General features: G+C 41.3%; 1 long non-coding RNA gene across 2 annotated transcripts; it reads left to right on the top strand.

The window, feature by feature from the left end:
* The first annotated feature begins 513 nt into the window (after positions 1–513).
* On the top strand, positions 514–18510 carry LOC136020761 (uncharacterized). Of its 2 annotated transcripts, none has more exons than XR_010615473.1 (3): positions 514–557; positions 6595–8734; positions 17565–18510. It is a non-coding gene; the product is annotated as an uncharacterized LOC136020761 (long non-coding RNA). The 2 variants fall into 2 exon arrangements; XR_010615474.1 differs by having other exon boundaries at positions 516–557; positions 6679–8734.
* Positions 18511–20000: the final 1490 nt, after the last annotated feature.

Raw genomic sequence — 20000 nt, 5'->3', positions numbered from 1 at the left:
TCTAACAGGTATTTTCACAGTCTATATGTGCTGACATGCTTCTTGAGGATTTGTCAAGATAAACTCCTTTGAAATACTGTGCAGTCAGGATATTGCACAGGACTATATGCTGTATTCTACAGTACCTATTCACTTTGGGTTTTAAACTAGAACATGTAGTGAAAAGAAAGCATTGCAGCACAGCTAATTAGTAGCTATGGGTACTGCTATGTAAAAGTGTTGGAAAATGAACTGGGAAATGCCTAGCAAAATGTATTTTAAAACTCTGGGAAACTGTCAGAAAAGGACTACATTGTTTGAATTCATGTCAATTTTATTTCTTTAAATCCACTTATTTTGATTAGAAGTTCCCATTAAATCTGGTGATACTGAGCTTCTGAAACAGGCTGGTTTAATATTACCTCAGTATATGCCCTGGATTTGATCCTGAGAAGGAATATTGACTTTATTGTATTTAAAGGCATTTTTACTTTTGCATTTTTAATCTCTTAATTTTCTGGAATATGTCATTGCAGGTTCTAACTTACTAGGATAGCTAGAAACAGTGGCTAAAAAAGGTAAGCATAATTCCAAATTTTTGTTGTTATTCCTTATTTTCATGTACCACTTAATCACAGATCCATAGAATGGTTTGGGTTAGAAGGGACATCTATGGATGTACTATATGTCGTTATAGCTACGGAAAATGTTTCTGCAGTTTAGATCATTCCAGAGCAAGAGCTGGAAAAGATATTTCAGTACAGCAGATACACTTTTGTTTGTTTGCTTGCTAGCACAGTTATTCAGGTAAAAACATAGGTGCCATAGTGCAATGTATTTCTAATGAGAACAGTTGCATGCACAGACTTCTGAGTTTGAAGGTTTTTCTTCAGAGGCTTATGCCTATCCAACAAAGTTTTGCCCATACAAATTGCCATTTGTCTAAATCCCAGTGAAATCAATGTATTCAAAGTTAACGTTACCCATTAATTTCAGTGGGATGCAAGTATGTGTCTTAAGTGCTTTGTTAAAGGGGAATCAATAGAAGCATATGCCAAAATGTCTTTCATTATTACAGTTGGGGAACAGACTGCAATTATGATTCAAAACATAAAAGGTACAATAGACATCTATGATTAGGCAATGAAATATGCCTTTAATAAGCACGGTGCAGACAGTTTGTTTTGCAATAAGTAAACTTGTATAAAATTCATTGACTTTTTCATTCTTTCAGATCTGTGTGCTCACTTTTAAGAGAGGTTTTTTAGTTTTATGCACAAAGTTTTCCTGATGTTCTTCCAGAAGAAAGGCTGGGTTTGCAAGCATTTATTCTACTGCCAAACTTGAATTTTACTAGGAAAAGAGGAAGGAGCAGAGCAGACTTTCCCCTCCCCCTCCACCCAGGACAGCATGCAACAGATACTAATTTTTTTAAAAATGGAGTATTTCTGTCCACTACATGTCCAAGGGCTAATTATGTTTCTGTTGTGGCACTCAAAGTCAATATTGTCAACTCTTCTTAGTTCTAATCCTCTACATTGAGTTTTGATGAGCCAGGTGAAATATCCCCTTCAGCACCTTACTGCAATTCTTGTCAATCATCTTGCCATGAAAAACATGCATATTACAAAGGCCTTGGCAACACTGCATCTGATTTCAGTCTTTAATCTTATATGTACCTTAAGAAAACACCATTCCAACTACTGACGTTCTGTTTGGGACATGAATGGGAACTTATTTGCTGTGGGAAACAAAAGAAAATTATCTAATCTTTAATGGATATCATGGAACTCTTTGGCCATTGCAGTATAAAGACTTAGTACTAAACCACTGATCTAGGAAGTAAGCTATTAGTACAGTGAACTGGTGTAGAAATGAAGCAGAATATCTTATGTGAATAAGCAAGAAAACGTATATTTACTTATTCATCCTGTAATTATAAAATACCTCATTTCAAGCACTGGTGGAGTTAGGAGAGTGTCTTTTTTTGTAATCCCTGCGCTTTCTTTGCAAGGACTGCTGTTCACTGAAGTCCATTTTTAAGCATGGTACTATGTGTGTCTTTTGTTGTTTCATCTCTAAGAAACTGGAATATAAACTAATAAGGTAGGTTTCCAGAATCTGATTGCATCAGTCAGAAAGATACAGTACGAAGACAAAAGTGGATATTCCCTGGGGGGTAGTGTGAAATGGAGACCAGTCTTGTTTGAACAAGGTGCTTTGCATTGTTACTTAGGTAGAGGTTTTGGGAGTTGCAGCCTGTCAGAGCCAGCATCTTCAAGGAGGGGGTGGGGGAAATTTTTTCCAAGTAGAAGTCTCAGCAGTTTGTGGTATGTCCAGTGTGTACTAGTACAATAATTTTAGGAAACCCTTTTATACTCCATGAAAGATGAACTGTAAAGATAAGCTTTCTGCACCTCCTCCTCTGTTTTTCTTCAGATCTTTCAGAAAGACTGTTGGATTTTTTCTGTCTTCTTTCCCTTTACTTTAAAGCAACATGGAAACCAGGCTTGTTTTTCCTTGTTTCAGCATAAAACTGAACAGCGTGACCCCTCTTCTTAAATCTTTCATGAGGAGGCTTCTTTTTCTGAAGGCTGTGTGAAGAGTTTGAAATAGCTAGGTGGTAACAGAACTCAAACAAATCTAAACCGAAAGGACTATACATACCTGATCAGGCTTTGTCTATTAGAATGTTATGTAACTCCAGTAAAATGAAATTCCAAGGGAAAGAAAACAGTGAAAACAGACAACTTTCAGGCTTTAAACAAAGAAGCAAGAAAATAAAGAAATGTTCCCTTCTTTGCAGGCTCCCTGTAAGACAAGGCCCAAATACATTATTCCATGCCATGCTCCTAACAAAACAGTCAAATTGAAAGCTTGTTTTATTTTTATCTCCTACTAATGTGTGAACGAACCGTAATGCAGCCAACCAATATTCTATTCACACTGTGTCAGAGCAACAGGTTATGTATCAGCTTTTAGCTTTATGCAGGAGGATGAGCTGTTGTACATGATGCCTTAGTCTGTAACGCAGTTATTAATGCACAGCAATCTTTATTTAAACACCTTTGTTCAACTGGGACAAAGGATTGAGCTGGGGCATTTTTATCTTTATAATCTTCCTTTTCGTCTCTCTCAAAGGATCAAGAGGAAGTGCATTAATTTTCAACTTCACACGAAGTCAATTTGTACAAACATAGCTGAAAACATCAGGAAACTCAGGCATTTTACTAGAGAAATGGAGTCAGCTGATGTTCTGCTGGCAAGAGGCTCCTGAATAATTGGGAAGAAGCTGTTAGGCACAGTAGTTTGGGCAATAGGGTGATCATATCATATTCTGATAGCACTGTTCAGTTTGGCTAGCTTAGATGAATGATTCCCATAATGTAGAAAGCAACCATTATTAACCATATAACAGGAAGCAATTTAAAGAATCCAGGCTGCTTCGGAGACTTAAGAAGTAGGTCTCGGATTGTCAAAGGAGGGGGGGGGGTTTGACTCATTTAATTTACACCAGACTGGGATCTAACTGAATCATGGGAATGCTTTTGATTTTTGCCTCTTTAATTATCATTCAGTTTATTTCTTAGACATATTTTGAACACAGGAAAAATAAGGAGAGGTTCTCTTGACACTTCAGAATTTGCTTGCATTGATTTCTGGCCTTATTCATTCTACATATGTCATGATAGCTTGAAGTTTCAGGTCAGGACTTTGGTTCTTATCCTTAATTAGGAATTTAATTGCATTATTCCTTGCTCCTTGAATTTTTCTTGTTCTGTTTTTTCGTGAGATGGTAATTCTATTTTACTTAGCTACTTTTACCCCTGTTTAGGTGTTAATAAGTGAATTTGCTTTGGATAGGGTAAGAGGCCAGTGTATTTGTAAGAGAGCATTTCAGGATTTTCTGCTTGCATCTTCCTTGAACTCCCTTGTACTTTCCAAATCTGGAAATGCTGTAACTCTAGAGGAGGTAGTTCTAAATATGTCTGGTCCTTAGCTGTGGTATAGTCCCAGCTGAAGAATAAGAGACCAACCATTTGTGTTTACAGTTGGACCTTCTGAAAGGATTCATCTTTCTTTAATGACAAAACGTGTCAGATTCACAAGCTGTGACAACAGTGCCTCTGGGTTTCCATCACAGTGGCAAAATGGAACATCTGATGAAATCTGCTTGTGAAATGCAAGGCCACCTTCTCTGTCTCTGTGGTTACTGAGAGCATTATGGTCTTGCATTTTTGTATGAGGTAGCAAATTCTCAAAGTGCAGAAGGTTACCCTAGAATGGTGGGATTGTCCCATGTGTGTGGCTTTAAGAGCCTAGTGAGGCCACTTCGTTGTCTTATGCTCTAGATCTGAAAGTCCTAATATTTTCCAGGTTCACAAGTTGGGCGAACATTTGCTTTAAGCTATTGAGTTGATGCCTAAGAACAGCGGAGGGGGGTGTTCCCTTAGATCTACATTATTAATTGAAGCACTCTCCCTTCACTGTATTTCAGTGAAGTGTAGCCAAGAACAACAAGATAAGAATTAATGTGACAAGGGAGTTTCTCAGACTGTGCCGGTGCACATTAGATTGGCTGAAGAGAAAAAGAAGCTGATACTTGAGTCTTTTGAGTTGCGAAGGGTCTGGTCAGTCCTTGAAGGGGAAGCACATGAATGGCCCAGTTGTCATCGCATTTTATTTTTCCTCCAGCTTTGACTAATGGTGCATTTCCTCTGGCCTCCCACGGGCTGTCCGTGGCTGACTTGCTTTGTCACTCTTCACATCTAGTCACTGCCTTTACTGTCCACGCTGTTCCCATGGCAGGAACCCGGTGTCCTCTACAAAAACGCACAGGCACAAACCATCTGTCATTCTTCCCACTCCTCTTTCAAGCGACCACTTCCCATATTGTGTGGCCTTGCAGGCTGAAAGCAGCCTGCCTCCCCCCCCCCCCAGCCTCCCTTCGCATGCCTGGAGTACATGCCAACTCCCTGCTTGATAAGGGACCTCCCGACATTCTGCCTGTAAAAATACTAATGGGCATCTCCCTGCTGATAACCAGCTCTGCCTTTTTATTGTGTTCATGGCGTGATAAGTTGTCTGGATCAACAAGGAGTTGTCCCATTTGCAGGCAAAGTAATTAGGGTCAAATTAGGTGTGAGTTGTGAAATTAATCATTGCAACCACCAATAATTTGTAGTGTGCTATGGACAAAGAAAAAAAAAAGGCTGGAGAACGGAAGGAGAAATTATTGTAGGGCACAAAGAACCAAAGCGATCAGGAAGAAGGGAGAAGAGAATGGCTGGCTATGCTGTAGGCTCTGCTGGATTTGGTCTCCTGCACCTGTGAACTGTGAAATCATAGAACAAGGTAATTCTGTAACATCATTTGAGAGTCCTAATTAATCCATGCCCAGGGCATATTAAGGAGAGGAAGAGACCTGACTTTGCACCATAAATAGTTAATTTATGCATATATTGATAGTATTGCTTGCATATCACATTGTTTGAGATTGGCCTCCCCAGAAGCATGCTCATGGGACTTCTATTATTTAGGTGCTCTAGGAAAACCTGCAGCTATAGCCATTGATGCAGACTCAGCTGTGCCTAAACCACATCTGTCAAATGGGCAACACTGACAGTATAGTTAGATATACTTTTATCTATAAAAAAAATAATCATACAAGCACCTTTTCTGTATGTTTAAAAAAAAAAAAAAGGAGCAATTTTGTTGCTTTATTTCAAGTACTGGCTTGTGGAAAATGTCATAATCTGAATCTATAACATGAATTATATAGATCTAGTCTCTGCTGGAAATTAAGTCCAACAGATCTAAATTATACCTGGAATTTCTAAGCTGAAAATCCAGTCCATCCTTCTGAGGCAGCGCTTGACAATAAACGTATGACCCATGTCTAGAAATTATGTTCTCTGAATCTTGCCTTTTCCTACAGCATAGCTTAGACTCACTGCTTGGGGATACAACTTCTGGGATCAGTTGTTGCCAGGGCTGCATTACAGTGGGTTGGAGATGATTAGAAGAAAGCAATGTAGATAAACCTTCAGTTTATGTATATAAACAGTGTAACCGGCATGAGCATGTTTTTCCAGGGCCATTAACCAAGTCTGGGAGAAGGCAGATGCAACTCAGAGGTCAAACCTATGAAAGCAAAGCCACTTTGACACACCAAGAGCTCTCTGTGAATTTGTTCTAACTTCAGAAACTGAGGAGCTTCAAGCAGAGAATGGGAATGGAAGATAGTACACCACCTGCTGAAAAGCTTCGGTTTTGTTTTCTGGGGTGAAGAGCCTGAATTTTGTGCCTAAAATACAAAGCTGAAGGTGTGCTAAATTTGCTTGGAAATGCTGCAAAGCTATTTTCATTTCCTGTAACTATTGCGAGGTTGGCCTTTTTCCATGGCTAAGTCCCAGTTCTTCGCTAGCCAGAATGAAGTGGCAGGGAAAACTCACTTTCTCTTTCATCTTATAGTATATCTAGGAGGCAAGAACCAAGACTTTGAACCATTAATTCCTAAGTCTGTGGCTTGATTTGCTGCAGTAGAAACTGTGCTTTAAGGGTTTTGTCTTCTCATACCAAAGCTAATTGTTAATTGCATCTTCTTTTCTCTAGCTACTGCCACAAGGAATGACTGCCTTCTGTGCTGTTGACAGATCTGCCCCTCCGTTATCAGACACTGCTCTTTTGCCATTTCAGTTTCATAACAATTGCCTCTGCCTGGGAGCCAGTGGAGCAGCCATGTTGGGCCAAGCAGTTCTCCAAGGAGAATGATGGATGATGGAGTGATTCCCTTCAACGTGTCTGGGACACTGCGGTTGTGTTAATTTTTTTATCTCCCCCCATATTTCCCCTTTCCCTGCTCTGAATTCTGAAAATTAATCATGGTATTCTGTATGGATAACACATAGAGACAATACTATAGTAACTTGGAAAAAAAACGTTTTATGGTACTGCTGTGTATCTCTTGTCAAAATTGTGAGGAAGAGATAGTTACTACAGGTGAGAGAGGCTGATGGATGACCATCAGAGGGTACATAGGGAATAAATTTGATTGGCTCTGCCAAGTTTCTAGTGTTTATGCCAGCAATACTGCTTCCTTTTCTCTCACTACTGTCATATATGTCATTTTGCTGCAGTTTACATACTGGCCTCCCTCCTGTGCTTGAGGAAGAAGCAGGTATGAGTGATACAGTTATACTGGCACAAAACTCTGGAGATGTTGTACCAGCACAAAGCAAAGTTTGTCTGGAAGTAGCTTACTCTTGAAAAGTGTCTGCAAGCAGTCAGATGTCCATGTGGAGATGGGTTCCTAGGGCTGGATCTCGGCTGTATTGAAAATTAGCTTTGTATTCACATACTTCCCTGAAATATTCTCTAATAGCTGATTTGAACAGTCTTTAGCAGAGATCATATTTCTAGTTTGGGATTCCCATTATACGTCTTTCATTAATACAGGGATTCTCCGCAATCAGAGGCCAGCACCACAAAACAGCTGGATCCATTTTGGCTTGACAAGGGGCATGGGCATTTTTTTATATATATATTTATGGCTCTTGTGAACATTCAGAATGCTTTTTATAAATATTAAAAATAATCAAGGGTTCTGGAAAGAATTCATACTGCATTGCCATCATCTGCAGGAGTTCTTCCATCTTCCTCTAGAATATGGATTGCTAGCTGACAGTATGAACTAACTGGTCCAGTCTGGGAATTTCTAGCTCCAGCTAGAGGAAAGAGGAGGCTGTGAAGGGAATTGGTATCTCTTGATCATCAGAGAGAACAAATATAATGCAGGCGGCAGCCTGGCTGCCCCTGCAGCAAGTCAGAAGCAAGAAGCTTGCAAGCAGGCACCTCAGAAAGCTCCCCTGAGTTTTGCTCTGCCTTCTGCACCCGCTGTGGTTACTTGGTAGGTTACTTGCCCTGCTTGTCTTGAGGTAGCTAGAGTTGAAGCATATGTTTTCCATTTAGAGCTTGGAGGATGCCCAGGTCCGACTTGGCATGCTGTCTGCACTGGGCATCAGCAGTACAGATGTGGAAACCACAAACCCGATTAATATGAGCCTAGAGTAAAAACTCAAATAAGCTTATAAATAAAACCAGACTCGCAGATTATTTGTTTCCATATTAGTCTATAATAGACCCTACTCAATATGTTTGTTTTATTTGGTTTGGTGACCGACATAGGTATTTATATTTCCAATAAAAATTGAAATCAGAATACAACAGACGAAGTAAGCTTAAATTATTTGTGCAGAAGATAATTGCAACTGTCTGAAGCATGTAATTCCTTACATGAAATGTTAGCCTGCTTTGAACAGAGATGTGACAAACTCCTCAATATTTAATTTGCCATTCCTTCATAGCTCCAAATCATGCATTTAGATATTAAAATGGACTCCTAAATGCACTCTAGTACTCAATGAAAAATTCAGAGGTGTTGGATACCTTGGTGGGTCCAATTCTTGGTGTGAGCATCATCTGTGATCTTAAGTGTGTCCCTCAATGATCCCCATGTCTTAGCTTAATCCCCATGCCTTTTTTCCCCTGCCAGTCTCCTGCTGAGCTCTGGGCATGCTTGAGGACATCCAGTGCTCCTTTCCAATGCAACTTCAGCTGCTCCAGTGCAGGTAACAAAACCATCCAGAGAAGAGAACTCCAAAGAACTCTCCAAGAAGTTTCTTTAACATTGCTGACAAATGTTTTACTCAATGGAGGAGATCTCTTCCTGAGACCTGTTGGCCCTTTATCCGAGGTGAGATCACTTTGATTCAGCTCCATTTAAGCACAACCGTACTAGAAAAATCTATGGTTTGGCAGCAGTAATACATCTAGTTTATTTTGCCTGTACTATGACACTTAGGATAGGACACCTGCGCAAAGCCTGACAAGTGTTTGAAGTGAGACTTACTGTACTGGTGCCTTATCTTTGGTAGGTAGTATCTGCAAATGATCGATTAAGCCTACCTAGCTTTCAGACCATCCCAAGGTGATGTAACTGGAATTGTGCTTCTCCCTCCTAGACCTACTAATCGGATAGTAGAGGGAAATAAGCAATTCCACATGCTGGTTTGGATCTGTCCAGAGGCTGTCAAGAGAGCATGCAGTTCTTGCATCCCAGTGGGACAAACCTGAGCCTTGGATATTTGCAGTGACATTTTGGTGCTAGTGGGCCTCTTAAGAAAAATGAATAAAGAAACAGTGCTCTCTTCCCATCTTTGCCTTGCAAAAATATAAGGAAAAAACTCTTACACCCTTTGTTAGGACGTCAGTGCCAGAGGAAAGACACCAGCAGTTACTCCATTCAAATGTCCAGTTTTTCTTTCTGATTGTTTATCTGGGTTCCTTTTTTATCCCTCTCTTCAGCTGGTTGAGCAATGGCCTTTTCCTATGAAACAAATTTTCAGCTTCACAAGGGTCCTGACTTCTCATTGTTTGAAGGGCGAGAGGGTCACTCAAAGTAAACTCTCTTGGGCTAGATGGTGTTTTCCACATGGAGATGTTGGAGGGCCACTCTGTGCTGTCAGCCCAGAAAGGCCAGAAGATGCCTTCAGACTCCCCAGGTGCCTCCGTTTGTTTTCTAATGTTATTGCACATACAATATCATTAATATTATGTCCAAAGCCTGTCTTTTTAAACAGAGTCAACACATCTAACCTATTAGTCAGCCACAGGGAAAAAGGAAAGGATGAAGTCCACACTGAAAGGAATTAACCCTTTACATTGCCCAGAGAAGAAATAAAAGATATGACCTCCTTAAATTGCAAAGAGGACTTTACTGTTTTCTCTCACAAACTAGTGGAAATAATTCCTCTCACTTTTGCACTCAGATGTAGAATGCAACAGCTTGTGTCCTGCAGAAATCAGGAAAGACTGGTGACTTACAAGACATCATTCTCTTTCTGTGGTACATGCCATTGAAGGGCAGGAAACTTGCCTCCAATCCACCTTTTTCTTTTCTTTGAATCGCCCTTTTCCTGTGGGCTGCCTCAGGTACTGGGCTAGGCTTGGCGTGTAGACACAATCAGAAATATAGGCGAGACTGCATGGAGCAAAGTGTCCAAGTGCTGAGTGAGTGCCCAATGGGCCGTAGCAAAATGCACAACCAAGTCAAAGAAAAATGGAAAAAATTTCATAAAATTCATCTTTGCATCCCTTTTTCCTCTCTTGATATATGACCCCTTATTCACAGCTGCCCGGGCCCTGGCCCACGTATAAATATGTCAGTGCAGCAATGAGTCGGAACACGGTCACAGAAATGCTGGCGGCTGTTCCCAGATAAAATGCTGAGCTGGAGCCGAGGCGTTTATTGTAAATAAAGATCAAGGCAAAGCAGCAACATTTCTGTTCAGCTCGAGCCTGCCAAGGTTGCTAGTCCAGCTCCTTCAAGACTACCATATGTCCACATGGATTTCCCCTTCCAGAAAGTGACATGTTACCCTTCTGACAGCTCTGTAGCCATTGCAAGTTCCTCAATACTTTGCATGTGGTGCTTTACAATAACTCGAAACACTGGTGGCAGATGAGGCAGCAGGAGCATGTGTGGGCATGGAGGGGAGAGGTGGACTTCCAGCTGTTCAGCTCTGATGCTGCTGTACCTTAACAGTAACCTTGCAGGGCCCAAGACACATTAATGCTTTTTTTGGTTCTGCTCAGTAGAGGGCACTGGATCCTATAAATAGGAGTTGATACAGTGAAGCACAAAGGGCCTGACAGCTTTAGCAGATGAGCTGATTTTTTTTCTTCTGGATACTGGTGGTGTGTAAAAGAAGTATGTGGCTCTGTCTGCTGCATGCCTGTTGACCAAGAGACAATCATGGCATGTGTTAGGAGGGGATAAACTTGTCTTTTACATATATATATTTTTATTTTAATGAAAGTGGTAGCTACAAAAATCAGTCACCTGGAAATTAGGTTGGCCAACATACTAGCCATCTTGCATCCTTCCGAACAGCAACAGCAGCTGACACAACCTGGGGGAGCACCTACAAACTAGCGCCTGAACAGCCAGGCTGGGATGGAAACTGGATGAATTGTGCAGGCTTGACTCTGCAGTCCACAGGGGAACTATAGGAGTGGTCTGAGGGGAGTTGGTTGAATTCGGGCATTTAATCTTTCTTTGTAGCTCTTGATCAAAAATTCCTACAATTTCACTACAAAGTTATAATTTTTTTTCCAATTCCATCTTGTTCTCAGCAACAGCCACAGACAATGCACTGTCAATCTGTTCCACTCTCCCTATTTCATCACTGAGTTCCCTTTGCTGTGTGCTGTAGTTTGTGTTTTCCTCACTGATGGTTGAGATGAGCTGTAAACCAAAGGGACTAACAAAAAAAAAAAAAAAGTGAGGAATCTAGGTTTTTTCGGATGATTTTTTAAAGTTTAGATGGCTCTTATGCATGTATGTTGTAACATCATTCTTTTAATAATGGAAGTTTTAGTGCTAATAAGTAACATCAAAAAAACTTTCTAAGCCTTCATCTGACACCAGTCTAATATGTTGAAAATTTGGCACAATTTACCCATATAATTCAAGAATAAGCTGAAATTATTCATTCTCCACGCCAATAGATGCTGACCTTGAACTTGACCTAGGATGCTTCACTTTATATGACAGCTACAAATAAAAGACAACTGAATACTAACATGCTATATGCTTTAGCTCTGCTGAAGAAAACTGCAAGGTGATGTTTTCCAAAATGCAGCTAGTTAGTTATTGAGAGTTTTATACTTCTATAGCAACACATCTCACCACACCCTAGCAATTGCCAGGCCCAACCTAGAGGTTAAATGTGCTGGAAAACGTGGCAGTAGCTTCCAGCATTTGCTGATTCCTGAGCTTAGAGACTCAGGCATGCCTGCCTTGCAAAGCAGCAAAATAAGTTTCAGAGCTTGGAGAGAGGAGCTGCTCTTCTTTCACACACCCTCTCCCTCGCAAGTCTGAGCTCCTGCCTTTGCCTTGGCAATGTAACATATGGTTCGAGAGCTGCCCATGCGCCACAGGTGGCTGGCCCTTTGCGTGTAGTGCCATGCCACTGTTCCCATTTAAATCAGATAGAAGCCATGATTACTAAGGGTTGTGGGTTTGGTTCTTTATTAATAAATAGGTCAGCAGGCCCTAACAGTTGGCAGCCATCTCCAATCCAGGAGCTGTGTGATGAAAGGCTGTATTATGGCAGGCTCCAGTGTATCTTTTTATCTGTCCTACTTGGTACAGCATGTTCCAGGTGGAGACTGGCAGGATGCTAGTGCTAAACCCTGCCCTACTGCCATTCCCTAGTGACAACAGCAGTACCCTGGCTCTTCATCCCATGTTCAGATCCCAGCTCCCTTTGCTCTGAAAACTACTGCTCCCATCACAGTTCTTTGATATGTGGAAACTTGCTGACCTGGGCACATGATTCTGGAAAGGGAGATCAATCCCTTTTAAGTTCTTTGCAAACAAATGTGCTCTTGACGTGGTTCCTATAGTCTGTAGTAGGCTAAACCAGCTCTGCATTTTGTAACCACCTTCCACTGCAGAAGCCTGATACTGTACCTTCATTTCTGGTATTATAAATCATTATTCCCTAACATCACTCAGGAGAGAAGTAGGTAGATGATAAACATGGCCATACGTTGGTTCAGTAGCAATTTCCTCTTGCAGTTTTAAAGTGTGATTTTTCTTTTAATATATTTAACAGATCCTTGGCAGGTTAATAGGGACAGGAGATTTCTGCTTTATCCCCTGGAGCCCTGACAATTTGAGGTGTTGCCTGGCTCAGCTCCTAGATGTGAGAGGAAGGAATAACTTGCACATCTCCCCAGTGATTTCCTGATGTTCATTGGTGGAGAATAGACATGATTCACTCCAGAAGGTACAGCTGAGTGCTCCCAGGGATCTTTCTGCTAAGCAAGGTTGGTAGCATCAGCTCCCACAAAGCTCCCCTGAAGAGAAGCTGGTGTCAGCCTCAGCTAACTCTCAGATGCCTGACACCAAAGTGTGCAGAGTTTTGTTAGAAGCCGACTGAAAATGTGGTGCTGTTATTATCTGACACTGGCTGAAACAAAAGCCAAATGTTGATGAATGTCTGATCCTAAAAGTAAACAGTTTGATTTTTTTTTTTTCCTTCTTTGCAAGTCAGGGGCCCTCTAGGGTTTTATCTGATTTTGGCAATCTCCCGCACATTTTGGGGCCTGGAGCATGGTTTTAATTGTTACATCACAAAAGTTGCCAAATAATGTTGAATGCTCCTTAAAAACTCTCTCAATTTTATGGAACTTCTCAACAGCTTGACTAATACAATAATTACTGGAACTCGGCTATGTTGCCTAGTGGCAAATGGAATTTTTTCATAATGATCCTGTCTGTCGTTAATAGCAGGATTTGTTCTTTCTCTCAGCGGGAGAGAGGCCAGAAAGCCATGGTATCTGTCTTTTTTAATGACAGCCAACAGCAAACGGATAAAATAATCAATTATATCTACAGATAGGTAGATAAAGTATAATTTATCATGTCAAAAACAAAAATGTTTTTAATTGGGCTGTTAATCATTTTGTAATTTTAACTAAAGAGATGGGGGCTCCGCTTTGTGCTCAGACATCACTAGTATTTCATACAGCATTAGCTGATCTTATTATAGCTTTAATAATAGTATTTATTACTAACTGCCAAAATATATAATGTGATTTCTGCTCTCATTAGCTGAAGCCTTTGCAGTGATAAAGGGGTGCCCTTTTATTTTTCTCCTTCTAGAAAGATCCAGAAAAAAAGGGAGGGTGAAGGGTGTTGAGGTGACTAATCAACTGTTCAGATTTTCTAGCATATGCTGATCTTTCTGTTTGATTAGGAGTACTAGTTTACGGTACATGTTACTGAAATGATTTTTAACAGCAAAGCACATAAGCTTTTAAGCAGATTAGTATAACAAATAAAGATTGGAAGTTGGGAGTTTTGATTTCTAGCCACACCTGTGTTGTTTTTTGGGAAGCTGGGCATTTAATCCCTACTAACTTGTTCTCCCTGTCTGTAATGTAGGTATTAGATAGCTACCTCATCAGGCGGCTGTAGAGTGTGTAAGTGTTGTAAGATTCCTGAATATTTGTGATAAAGATGGCAAACATCTGGATGGATGGCTGCAATAGCAGCCTCTCTGACAGCTAGCTTTTTTGGAAAAAAAAAAATGGAAGTTTATGGCTGGACCTAAATCTTCCCCATATTATAACTGAAAATGTCTGCTTCATTTCAGGATCAATGAGGAATCATCTAGCACTAAAATCTCACAGCCCTGGGGTACTTTAGCTGTCTGCTCTTTTGCTATTACTCGTATCAATGCCATGAGCAGATACCCTGTGTGGGACCAGATCTCTATTTTACTTAAAAATTCTACATTAAAAAATATCAGACAAGCCAGAAAAAGAGATGTTGTGATTCTTGAGCACCCCTTTGCTTCAGATACACTGGAATTATGTCCCTGCCCCTTTGCAGAGGCAAATTAATCTTCATTCCACTTAACTTAGTTTCCTTCTGGAAAGTTCTACCTACCTTTAATCAAGAGCCAGCCTCTAGAGTACCTGTCTGGGAGCAGAATATGCACTTAACATTGTTTGGCAAGGGCAGATTTCACTTTCACTGATTTTGGCTATGGGTTTAATTTTACATCTGTAGCATCTCCTGGTGATGCATGTTATAGAGAGGGGCAGGACTGACCTCCCTGTAACTGGATCCTTCCCAGGAGTGGGGGAAATTTAGTGGCTTGAGTGGGGTTTTTACAGGTCTAATGGCAGGATTGAGGCTGTATTCATACTGGGAAACAGGGAGGAGAGGCTCTGGGGCTGGCTTGCCCAAGCATAAATAAATTGAAGGTGCATGAACATTCAAAAAATTCCCAGAGAGTCACATTGCACAACTTAATGGGCCTGGTGCCTTCACCTGTGCCAATTTTATGTGACTCTTAACTCTGGCGCTAAATAAAAACGAGACTCGCTCTAATGACATCAACAGCCTGCGGTGAAGAAAATATGCTGCTACTTTGATACAGATCCCCTTTTAAGAAGGACACAGTAGACAGCCAAGGCTTTTTTTCCCATCTGTTAGGTGAATGTTACAATTCCCTGCCCAGAAGAGTGCTCGGAGCAACACTCCTCTGCTTTCAACATGGCACTAAATGATTTTTAATAAGAATATGGTTATCTGCTGCCCCTGGTTTTGCCACCTTGATTTTACTCACCTTCTCTATTACATGAAAGCTTGGAAAAGTGGGACATGAGTTGGCCGGGGGAGGGGAGCAAATAGCATGGCAAGGGTGTTAAATGAACCAGCTGTTCTGTGTGAAGTATCTGCTTTCTAATTGCTTCTGTTGGAATTCAGGGGGAAAAGGCACTGGCTACACTTAATTAATAAGGCAGGACTCACATAAACTCCAGCTGTGAGCACAGGACTGGTCTTTAAAGCATAAGCTCAGGAGGTGGGGTAGAGAGTTTGATTTCCTTGCACTAAATCCCATCACATGCTGCTGTTGGTGTGTGTGTCCACTTAAGCCTTTTCGTTGGTCTGTCTGAACCAGACATGAGGTATCTGTTGCTGTCCACGTGCTCTACCCCAAGAAAAATGACCTGTCCTGAGAAATCAAAGGTGTGAGGCTGTGTTTCAAGCTAGGGTGTAAACCGCTGTGTTTCCACTTGAGTTTGGAATCCCTAAAAAGTGGGGATATTTGGATCAAAGGGTTTTGTTCGGACTTAACAGAAGCATGGGCTTTTGCAGCTGGACCCAGATACAGTTTTGCCCCTTGGTCCTCTTTTCTGCCTTGTTCCAGAGGGTTTAGGTTTGGCATCCTGTCAGCATCTCCCTTTCATCTGAGCTCTGCCTCAAGACCTTTGCTGCAAGGGTAGCACTGGTGGAGTGGTTGTGCAGCCGATGCCTCCAGACCATGTCCAAAGGCCATTTTCCAATGATCCTTTTGATGAGAACAATGAAAATTTTTTTGAGAAGGACTTAAAAAAAAATTATTAGGAATTTCCCTGAGTTATAGACAGTGCCCCTAGAATCTTCATGAAAACGTGAATGCCAGTGTTTCCCTGCATGGTCCCGCTTCAGGTCTCGCTGCCATAGGATGCCCCTGATCACCAGTGCAAGGTCTCCCCATTCAGAGCACAGCAGTAGTGGGGGCTGTGCTGAGACCAAAGTCATCTTCCACTTCCCATGGGATGGCATCTCCGGATTTCAAAGCTTGTTGTTTAAGTGTGTTATGCTAGGAAACAGTGGAATCAGAAAAAAAAAAAAGGTGGATGGGATGTTCCCATGTAGTTAAAAGACTGTTTTTCCTCACTAGCTGTGGAGGGAAATGAGCTTCCTGCTTAAGGTGAGGTGTCATTTGCTGGATGGAAACCTTTGTGTCCCAGCTGGCCTGCTCCTTTTGGTGCCACTGCTCAGGGCAGGTCTCTTCCAGTGTGACCGGTCTCTCTCCCAGGCCCTCTCCTTTCCTGGCACCATGCTCCTGCCTTGCATCAGTCCTGACGCTCCTCAGATGAGTGCTAGGGTCAGCACAAGGGAGGGGACATGGCCATATAGCTGCAAATAGGTTGGGAAAGGAGGACTGCTCATTTTGGCACAGCACACCCAGCTGTTTGTTCTCACCGCACCCTTCCTTCCCAGGCTGGAGCTGAGCAAGTCTCTGACTTTTCTTGTCTCCTTTCCCCTCTTGCTGCTTGGCATCACCCACCACCTTCCATGAGCTCTGAAAATGCAAGAACACTTCAGATTTCTGGTCAGAGCCCTTTGTTGTTTTGAAAGGTGAAATAATCCAAGGCTTAAGTATCCAGGAGCACTTTTGTGTTTCAATACTCCTGATTTCAGTGACAGCTAGGCCTGATGTGGCACTAAATACACAGATACATCAATAGCCCCAGTCTCTTGAGGTTGTTGCTTGGAGCTGGACTTCCCACCCAGAGAGAAAAACAATTCTCGGGTGTTACAGCATGTTGCCGAGCAAGCAAGGTGGGGCCTCACCTTGCAAAGCTCTATAAACAGCAGTTCTTTGTCTCCTCCATTTCTTTTCACGCTGAACGTGCTGCTATTTTCAAAGGTCGATTTCAAAGTGCTGATTCACAGCCACCAGCCGTATTGTTTTAGGTGAGGAGATCAGGGCTGAGAATGTTGTGGTTTTGTAGTGAAAAGACTTCATTGGGAATAGCAGCATATTTGACATGAGACTGTTATTTATGTTCAAAGAACCATCTCGTTTAAGCATGAGAAGTCTTTTTTTTCTTCAAGTATAGATCAATCATGTATGAAGACAAACTCCCACTCAGCCTCCCTTTGCCCCTAATACTTCTATTTAATTCTTCTGATCATTATTTTATGATTTTGTCCTTGACTGGAACATTTCTCTCTTGTTCTTACTTACATGCACCATTAAAGAAGAAAAGAACTTATATTTAAAGCTCAAGCCTTGTGTATCTCTTATGCCATAAATAATGTTTTATACAGATTCTAAGATTATTAAATCCTTCTAGTTACCCTCCCTCTTATTTTTACAGCTCAACTGATTAGAGGGGACATACTCTTTTGAAATTTGTCTTAACTATTTCTGTTTCACTTCTGCAAGGAGACATGAGAAGACAGGATTTGCCTGTATGCAAGGCTGATCGGAAGACTTGCTATGGGAATGCAAGCTCACCTGCAAGAAAACTGATTGTTGGCATGGAAAAAAACTCCAGAGGAAGCCCTGTAATTCTGAGATGTAGCTGACTTTCTAAATACAGGCAAGTCTACAACTGGAATTGAAATCTATCTGGGGAGAGGAATGCATCCAACATATATTTTCCGGCGGCGGGTGGTGGTGCTGAGCTCGCAGGCACAGTGAAGGGAAGGCCTTGGTATAGGGATATAGTTGTGCTCAGGTAGTAACTGATTTTGGACAGCAGTAGGAACTAAGCCATTGAGCTCTGTGCATTGCCTCCCCATAACTACATATCTGGCTTCTTTTGATACCAAGGCCAGGCTCCTGAAGCTCAACTTTTCCCTCCAAATGCAGCCAAACCAGCTTCCACAGCTTGCAGAGATCCTGAGACTAAAGTACAGAGAGGCTCTTCACTCTGCTTGATTAAATCTGCTCAGCTCAGACAGTACCTTAGGGTTAGTCAGGCCTTGCCAGTATTACAAACCATGGAGCTGAGCAGGGAGAGGAAAAATACCCCTGCTAGAGACAAGGCTAGTGAAAAGTGCTGAAAAGGCTTACAGTAGACAGCCTACACAACAAAACTATCTCCTTCAATTAGTCCATGTTCATCAATGAGGCAAATGTGTCTGCCTCCTGGGCCAGACAGGGTGGTGTTTCAATAACAGGCATAAATCTATTGTGCTTTTCTCCTTGTGACCTAGTGTATTCTGTCAGGGCAATGTATACCCCAGAGAATGGAGCAGAATTTATGTGTACAATAAAACAATAGCGCTTCAGTGATATCAGCTGTTTCACGAACTTTAATATACGTTTGCTATAAAACAGGCAGCAATTACCAGAATGTGATACCCAAATAAAAATCCATGATCCATTTGTGCGACAGATCTTCAATTTACTTGCATTCATGTGAAAGAGACACATAAAAATGATACCCATGCTTAAAAACACTTAGAAGCAGCCTTTAAGACCCCACAGTTGCAAGTGATACTGCAGTACTTAGCTAATACTCATGTTTCGATGGTTTTGCCTTCATGATTCTTCCAGTGGTTCCTTTATGTTTTCTGGTATTTTGCCAAACACCTGTGAATCAGTGCACAACAAATATTCCTGCCATTTAATTTAGCCTTGTACAGAAAGGCTATATTAGGCCTGATGCAGACCTAATCCCAAACCTCTAAAGAGGTTTAAGGCACTCTTGTTTCACCTAATCCCGAAACCTAAACCAGAATCATTGAAAACCTCCATAACACCACAGGAATGGGCAAATAAAGGGTTTCCACTATGAAATTATTAGAAGGACACAGTGTATCTTTTGGATTTGAGACCTAAGATTTTACCTAAGGAGCTTGGACTGTCCACAATAAAAGTGTTTACTTTGAAGACAGGAGGTTGAAAGGTTTATTTGACTACAGGGCTGGTTTTACCCCTCCCACCCAAAAAAAAAAAAGAAGGGTGATCCCCTAGAACAGTGAAAAATGGGGAAGGGGATGAACAAGTAACAAGGCAGGGGTAGCTCAGCAGAGCAGCTAAAGAAAATGAAGGACAGGTTTCTGTTTAAGCCTCAGTCATGGTGCACTGTGAGAAAAAGCAAGCCCTTGGTGCACAAGTGGGCGCCTGGTTGCTGAAGTTCCTCACAGCAAGCATGTAAGGGAAGAGTTATTTGTGATCTAGTAACACTGCTGCTGTTCAAAATGGGGAATGTGCTTTCTTGGGATCTTTTACTGATGGGAGATAACACGTAAAAATGTGCACTGTACTGAAACTTTCGATTACAAATTGCATCCAACTGTAATAAATTTGATCTTGTATTAATTCATGTTAAATTAATTGGATTCTGTCATCCCGAATTCTGGTAACCACCTTATCTTTCCATATAACTCATTATCTTTGTATCGTGAAAAGGGTATTTAAATTTTAAGGTGACTGTAGGGAATATTAATTGTACCATAGCTTAATAAACACTTAGCTGCTAACAAATTAAAGACCTGTAAGTATACCGCACATGTGGTTTCATTATGCATAGCATTTTATAGCAATGATCTGCTGCTCTAAATCCCTTAAATCATTTCAGCAAAACATGTACGGAAATACAGGGCTGTATTTGTGCATTATACAATACTGAAGGTATTTATCTGTGCTTAGGACATTCCTGATAATGAGCCTCCACAGTGTACTGCGTTTTCATATCCACTGAATGCCATTTAAGAGCCCTTTAGAGCAAGGATTTAGGAATCAGCATTCCTACTAATGAGAAGTTTGTCATAATTTGCATTAAAAAAGCAAACCCCAGATTTACCTTCACAATCTCACAAATAGAAATGGAACAGAATAGCATTGTGGTACTCTAGGTGTAATTTACCT

This window comes from Lathamus discolor, chromosome 12 (assembly GCF_037157495.1).
Source record: "Lathamus discolor isolate bLatDis1 chromosome 12, bLatDis1.hap1, whole genome shotgun sequence".
NCBI lineage: Eukaryota > Metazoa > Chordata > Aves > Psittaciformes > Psittacidae > Lathamus > Lathamus discolor.
This window is presented reverse-complemented; position numbering and strand designations above follow the sequence as displayed.